Here is an 8,172-nt window from a genome sequence, read left to right as displayed (position 1 = left end):
GCCGGACGCGCACGTTCTTTCGTCTTCCTGATCGTTGTTGTCGTCGCGGCGTACGTTTCTGGTGGTCAGTGTCTTGAGCGGTGCGCACGTCGCCTCTGCCAGTTACTCACTAACACAATAAATCCATTGTGATGGAGAGAAGAAAATTCCAGCCGAGCACATTCCGCGTGTACGGGAATACGAGTCGCGCGGCAGCTCTCTCGGCTTGCTCGTTCGCGGATGTCGTCACGCGGCCAAGAGGGAAGAAGAAGAGAAAGAGAGAGGCGGGAGAAAGGGAGGCCCGATACGAAAGGGGAGAGAGCCTGGTGGGGGACGCGGCGGACGAGCGGGGAGTGAAAAGGTGAGGGAGGAGAGGTAAGTACGAGTCGTGTATGGTCGTCGTATAAATAGACGAGGAGACGTATAGTAAGACTCCTAGGGCAGGTAGTGGATGCTCGTGACAGCGATCAAACTACCACGGGAGAGTCACTGACACACAATGCGAGATCGTTCGCGCACGTGCACATACGTACGCTCGGTTCCCGCAAGCCACGCACACTGACGGAGCATTCTCACGCGCACGCGTATATATGTATACACCGTCTTGTCGTGCTCTCGTAGACCGCCACTCCGCCGTGTAAGAATCCACACGAATTCCCGGGAACCGCGAACGACCCGGGCTGCCCTTGCCAGTAGCCGTAATGCGCGTGCACTCGCGTCACAGGGAGGAGATGGCCACTACGCTAGATTCTTATTTAACACCATTATTGACATCTTTCCAGACACGGTTTTTCACGTATGGACTCGGCCTCAGTTGCTCAACTGAACTGCTTGCGACTCGTCCAGCCATATAACCAACCAGACAACACGCACACCACTGCTACCACCACCACTGTGTCACTGCTGCTACTACTACTACCTTCTCCTCCTCCTCCGCCGCCTTTACTTCATATCTTGTCGTACCACGGACACACGCACAGTTCGACGCGCGCGCACTCACTGACAGCTACACACAGAGGGCACGAGTAGAAGCCTCTAACCCGGAGCACACACCTACGCACACCAGCAAGCTACACCGCCGACGGACTGTAGCCTCAGGAGCGTCTCCATGGCCCGCGCTCGCCCCGGCTTCGCATTCTTCCGAGCGCCTTGCGGTTTTTCAGGGGATCCCTCCTACGGCACATTATATTTTTCAGAAATTAGCTGAAATTTCATTTAGTTTTATTTTGGCCATGTCCTTTCTGTGCGAAGATTGCAGAATTTTCCTAGAATTTTTCTAAAATAACTTCTAAACTACAAAAAGTACAAAGAAATGCTCTTGTAATATTATAAAAGTTTGGTAGGAAACATTTTTTTATAGATTTTGTAGTTTAAGGGTTATACTCAAAAAAGTGGAACGTCCTTTTGAGATTACATTTCATACCCCACTGGGCACAGATTCTTATGGATTTTTTTTTATAAAATTCTATTATTAGTATTGGTATTCATTTCTACGTTTAATGATTCATTTGGATCGTATTGACAATGTTTGTTTCGTTACGATTAAAATGATCACGAACGCGATAATAATAATTCTACCGGCTGCATTTGCATACTATTTGTAAACTACAAATATTTGCTGAAGATACTCGAACCGCTTGTGAGAGATGATCATCCGCTTGCCTAGACGTAGCAACTTCTAAGTCAACATCATTATTCATCGTTCAAAGCCTTCGAATAATACTCGTGCCAATTTTAGAATTTACACGTGCGTGCATAGTAGCATTACTGTGTGTGTTAAAATAAGCTCAATTAAATAGAATTTCTTAATTCTTTGCATAGAGTTCGATTTAGGAAATTTTTAAAAAAGTGGCCCCTAGCTACGTCCCTGGCAACAATCCATACATAAGCATGCAACTACAGCGTAAGAAACGGAAAGAGAGAAAGAGAGATTCGGTGCATGCGTACACACACACATATATGTGAATCCCATTGGCGTAGAAACATTTTCTCCCAAAAAATTAAAATCATTTTTCACCATTTTTTGTTTTAAATCATGAAGTAAACAAAAAATCTGTTATGTACATTTTATTATACCTTAAAATATATGTATAAAGTAACAAAATGTTTCTAACAACTTTTTTAATTACTTTATAATTTCACCTAAATCCTTCCGAGTTGTATTATCACTATCATTGAATTAAAATTTCATTATTTTCAGTCATTTAATATACGAATTCTCTGTTAGAAGTGAAATATGTTCCATGGAGAGTTCATCAATGAGGTACTGGGGAGTACCTTGTAGTGACTCGACTCCCCTTCTGCATTTCCCTTCATAGACTTTCGTGCCGTCGATGAATGGCGTAACCTCGTTATGGGACTTCACGTGGATAGCTATATTCCCGCCTCGATACCGTAGAAAGGTTTCTCAAAAATTCCACCTATGTAGCTGGGTCAATGATGACCCAGGACTACGTTCAAAACACCTCCACACCCATTTTCATGAATTTTAATATGGTAGATACGACACTGCAATGGAAGCACTGTTGAATGGATCACGGCTACCATTTTATTCTTTTTAATAAAATAAATTTTCTTAAAAATTCCACAAACAACGATTCTGTATATCAATAAGCGTTTTTACATTTATGGCTGGGTACCCGTGCCCCTAGCTACACCTTTGAGATTTTATAAGCATCGTCTCTATGAAGATTAGATGACAAAAAGTGTCACCTATAAGAGGAAAAAAGAATTTTGCAATTTGCTTAAGTAGTTTAGGAGATATGGGAATCTTAATGATGAAGATTCGGAAAGTGATGTGTCAGGATCTCCCTCGCAACTTCCGGCTCTCCCATTCTTCTTCCGCTGCAATTTTTCAAAATGCTGTATCTCAGATACTAATTAATAGAAGGTATATGTGTAATAGATCGTTGAATTCGTTTTGAAACGCTCTATCCAATGCGATAAAGAAAAATATTGTATGATTGTATTTAAAAAAATTAAGTTAACCTTGAAATAATACAAACAAAAATTTGTCTCTGCCTATATATTTCTTCTTTCTTGCCATAGAAAGTTTATCTGAATAATTTCGTTATTTTTTCAATATTTACCACCTTAGTTATTTAAAAAATTGTAGTAGAGATTTAGCCAGGCTAATAATGATAATACTTTCGAATGAGTAATCGTCGTCGACGACCTACGTTCATTGAATACTGACCACGCATATGACGTGCGTTCATTTACTCGCAATAAATCAGTAGGTTTTGCAGTTTCTGGTTGCCATTACGGATTCGACTGCATTTAAAACAACGTCTGGCGCAGTGACACAATCAAGGCTGGATCGTCGTCGATAAGAAATCGGTTTCCAAGAACGAATTACATAATAAATCTCTTCTTACCGCCACGTAATGTTTCTTCTTTTTTTTTTGTAATAGCTAATCAATAAACTGGTCTCTGTAGTAGCGTTACGAAGGACGTCAATAAGTTACAGTTACTTTGCTAGACTGAATGGAAATCTGCAAATAAACGCGTCAAGCGTTTCCGATGCATCATTTCACCTAACGAGATCTATAGATCTTTCGTAACCAATGAATGTTCTAGGAAAGTTATTGGAGTCGTACTGGAGAAATGAATGATTGATACTTTTTCAAAATGATTTCCATTCAAGATGTTGACTATTTTCTGGAGTAATTAATTGTTTAAATTTGATATTTTAGGTGACATAATTACTGAATGATGTATTGAATTATTGATAGAGTTTGTATTTAATTTTAGTATAATTCATTGTTTACGATAATTGATAATTAATCATTCTGTACTGAGAGTATTGATGAGCCATTTATGTATACGGTTATTTTCGTTATATTTTAAGCTTTGAATTAGTGTGCCACAAATGCCACTTTGAAATACTTTTATGCGGTGTCATGAATTTGTCTTAGAACTTTTGCATTTAGAAATTGAAACAACATTGTGCGTTGCAATCCACAACTGGTCATATTATATTAAGAATATTCGAAGATTATTTATATAGTTGTGTTTGTCAAAGTTTAAGCTTTGAACTGAGATTTCACAAGTGCGAGTTTGAAAAACTTTTATGTCATGAATTTGTTTCTGAACTTCTAACTTTCATGAATTTATCTTACAAGGAGATGCTACGAAGTGCTAACTCGACTTTCGAATGAGCTCTAGTGCATTCGAAAGGGGAGGTCAATAGTACAAATCGTGTTAAGGGTTTTGGGTGTATGGGCCTTACTTTTTGAGAAAATTGCATAAATATTTATGCATTTTTTCAGCTGTACTATAAATACAATGAATAGTTGAATATCAGTATGAAGCAAATTAGCCGAGCAGGTTAAGTGCCCGTGCAGCTATTATTTTGTAATCCATGCAAGCTCGGTTCAAGACAGCATTCTGATAATTTTTTTTTTTTTTCTTTTAAGATTATTCTATTTATGAATTGATTTTTTTCATTCTTTGCAGCAATAAAAAACGATTTATTACTTGGTATTATATCTGTATGTAGTTATTATGTTATGTGTTATAAAATTCTGTCATAAAACTACATACAGATATAATACCAAGTAATAAATCGTTTTTTATTGTTGCAAAGAATGAAAAAAATCAATTCATAAATAGAATAATCTTAAAAGAAAAAAAAAAAAAATTATCAGAATGCTGTCTTGAACCGAGCTTGCATGGATTACAAAACAATAGCTGCACGGGCACTTAACCTGCTCGGCTAATTTGCTTCATACTGATATTCAACTATTCATTGTATTTATAGTACAGCTGAAAAAATGCATAAATATTTATGCAATTTTCTCAAAAAGTAAGGCCCATACACCCAAAACCCTTAACACGATTTGTACTATTGACCTCCCCTTTCGAATGCACTAGAGCTCATTCGAAAGTCGAGTTAGCACCTCGTAGCATCTCCTTGTTAGACTTGCATCAAAGTGACTGAATAACTCAATGACGTAATGAGAGAAAAATTGAATTCTAAGATAATCATCATCGAGCATGCTACTGATATTTACCAGCATATCACGTATCGCGTGTTATCGAAGACAAACCATGGGAGTCTGATATGCAGATTATTTCTTATCGATCTCACTCTAATAATAAGTTTTCTTCGATTGATTTATTTGAGTCGTTTCACCTTTCATATTTAACCTAAAAGAATTACTTTTCAAGCAATTTAAATGGAGCTTTTAATAGTTTATTGGATCATTCATATGTTTTAGCCTTTTTTCCCTAGGAAAGCCTACTATGCTCGTTACTGTACACAAAGTTCCCATTGGCTAAGAGTAAGAATGATAGGAGGAGCTTTCTGCCCTTTCCTAGAACACCATTTTCTTTAGATAAGCCTACTATGCTCTCATTGGGTAGCGGGATGTAGTTGGCGGAGCCTCGTTGTCTACAATGATTATGGAAAAACACTCCTAAGTGCACGTGACCGTACAGTACCGAGTATGGAAGGTTCACTAGGGAAAATGGCGCACTAGGGGAAAAAGGCGCCACCACTCATTTATAAGCGTTTACATATCAGGGAAAGTTTTAATATATTTTTTGAAACTTAAACATTTGGATTTTTGAATTAGAAATTAGAATTTTGCAACTTTCAAATTTGCAAATTCAAATTTAAAAATTCTGCGTTCTGAACTTTTTAAATCAAAAAATTAGAATTTTGAAACTCTGCCCTTTTTCCCCTAGGGAAGTCCTCCATGCTCAATACTGTACGTGCTTCTGTTTCCATCATTCTCAAAGTACTTATAACACCAACGTAGAAATCATCACAAGTCATCCTGAGGCTAAAATTGAGGTGCGTCGCCGTTATACTCTAGTGATCAAACAAATTACATTATGTGGAATTACAAGCTCAAAGGCCTGTCTATTAACCACTGTCTGTGGGTTGTATTAAACGTACGAGATACGCGTGACGCAAATACATAGAGACTTTCGATTGATTCTGCGTGTAATAATAGCACAACGGGGTGGTGCTGCCGGGCAGTCTGCTAGTGCGCAACTGATTACGGGAGTGACAAGAATTCTCTGTGTCCTCCACCTTCAGATTTTAATAAAAGGTGGACAAAATTTTAAAATACCTATGCTAAGGTAACTGAGCTAAACCACAGCTCTAGTAAAAAGAATGTCACTAGGAAAAATGACTAGAAAATTGCTACAAAAAAGTATTAAGAAACTTGGATCGAAAATTCACTAATTAAAAAGATATTCTAGGGAGGACGGTATACAGTGCTGGGCATGGAGATCATCCTAAGGTAAATGGCACCATAGGAAAATAAATCCCCACCACTTACACATAAACTCATAAAAATGAATATTTTTTAAATTAGAATTTTTTCCTACGAAATATCAATTATTCTAATATTAATACTAAAATTCATTTAAGTTATTGTTTTTAATGTTAATTTTGTACACGTATAAAGTATGCCTTTTATTTCTCCGAATAGATAGCATCACTAAAAACGAATGATTTATCTCAATCCGATACCGTGGAAGAATTCTCGGATTTTTTTTCTTTTTTTCTCATCATGTATTATTCAAAGACAACTGACATTGCGAATGAAATGGAAAACACATACGTTAAATTTGAACACCATATTTAAATGTGTATTGCTCTAGTTACAATTATATCGAGCCATATATCCTTTTCTGTATAGATTAGATAAATTATTTCTTCAATTCGTTCAAAGAATCAACAATTTCGCACCATTTATGAATACCATTCAAAATCCCCATAAGCGCGGGAAAATTCAAAATTCAAAATATTAAATGTATCTCATACATTAAAAATCTAATTGATTTCAAATAGAACCACATAATTATTAAAAAAAATATATTACACGTGCGTGCGAACGCAACCGGATACGCTTCCGAAAATATTTCATTCAACGTTTGGTCGCCATGTGCCAAGCATTGACCGTGGACGACGTCTAGCGTGTGTCTATAGACCTATTCCGTCTATTAAAAGAGTAGTAGGTCTCGCGATTACATATACCTGAGACACAAGCGTATACATATAGCAGTAGATGTACCGTCACGAACGACGACTATTGTATATACGGGCGTCTCGACGCGATTCGCCGTGGCCCTGGTAAGAGCGTCGGTTAGCAACAGATTTCACCAGGATCGGATTAATCAGAAGGGTGCCTTAACCTTATCCAATAAACGAATGAAATTCATATAACGCCATAAATTTTATTTTATGATGATTGGATGAAAGGTTATAATAGCGCGAATTTTGAAAATGTTTCATAATTTTTGGTGAGATGCTCAATTCCATTGATTGGCAATACTGGAAACAGTAGACGAATTCCTAAGCTATTTGGCATAACTACTAATAAACTAGTAAACTATTTATAGAAAAATTCAATACTCATTGAGAAAGGAGATTCGTACTGCTTTCAACATACACCTTCTTAATTACCATTTTAAATTTTCCCGCGCTTCCATGGATTTCAAATGTTCCCCATAAATGGCGCGAAACTATTGATTATTGAGTGGTTGTTTGAAAAATGAGTCTTAAATCAAAAATGTTTTCACAAAATATACACAACAGTAAATACTTCATATAAAAGATGTTCTCATAAAGGCATAACGTCATCAGTGACCTGAGACAGCGAAAGTTCTTTTGTTTACTTGAGAACTCATTTTACGAAATCATATTTCGCATAAACACACGTACGAATGGGCAGACAATGAAAACCTAACCTCTGTTTGATGCAGAACGTTGATTACGCATAATCAATACCATAGTAATGTGCAATAATGCGAATGAATTCGGATCGATGGCACGCTGCACTTACGTATAGTTGGGTCACGCCTAAGCATCGCGTCAAGATAAGCATAACGTATCTTTGATTCATATAGAATATCGTCACGAACGCGTTCGATCCCGTGGAGCTCACGTGCCGTAAATTATTCGGTGAGAATAGCAGAGCAGTCCGTGTCGCGACGCATGCGCAGTAACATACTCGGCAGAAATAAAACCGTGATGGAAATAACAGGTTTCCACGTTGCTCCAAAACCAGAGAGAGTCATCTACCTCTCTCAGGTCACATTACTAATGATTGGAACGAAAATTAATTCCTAATCTCTGCTCTTCTCACTGACTCCCTCCTAAACATATTCTTTCTCGTTGGCCCTGAATCGGTCTTTACCTGAGGCCTCCCTGGTGTCCGTGGCAACGAGTGA

The sequence above is a fragment of the Osmia lignaria genome, chromosome 15 (genome assembly GCF_051020975.1).
Source record: "Osmia lignaria lignaria isolate PbOS001 chromosome 15, iyOsmLign1, whole genome shotgun sequence".
Taxonomy (NCBI): Eukaryota; Metazoa; Arthropoda; class Insecta; order Hymenoptera; family Megachilidae; genus Osmia; species Osmia lignaria.
The sequence above is the reverse complement of the archived record's forward strand: the minus strand, read 5'-3'. Positions refer to the sequence as shown.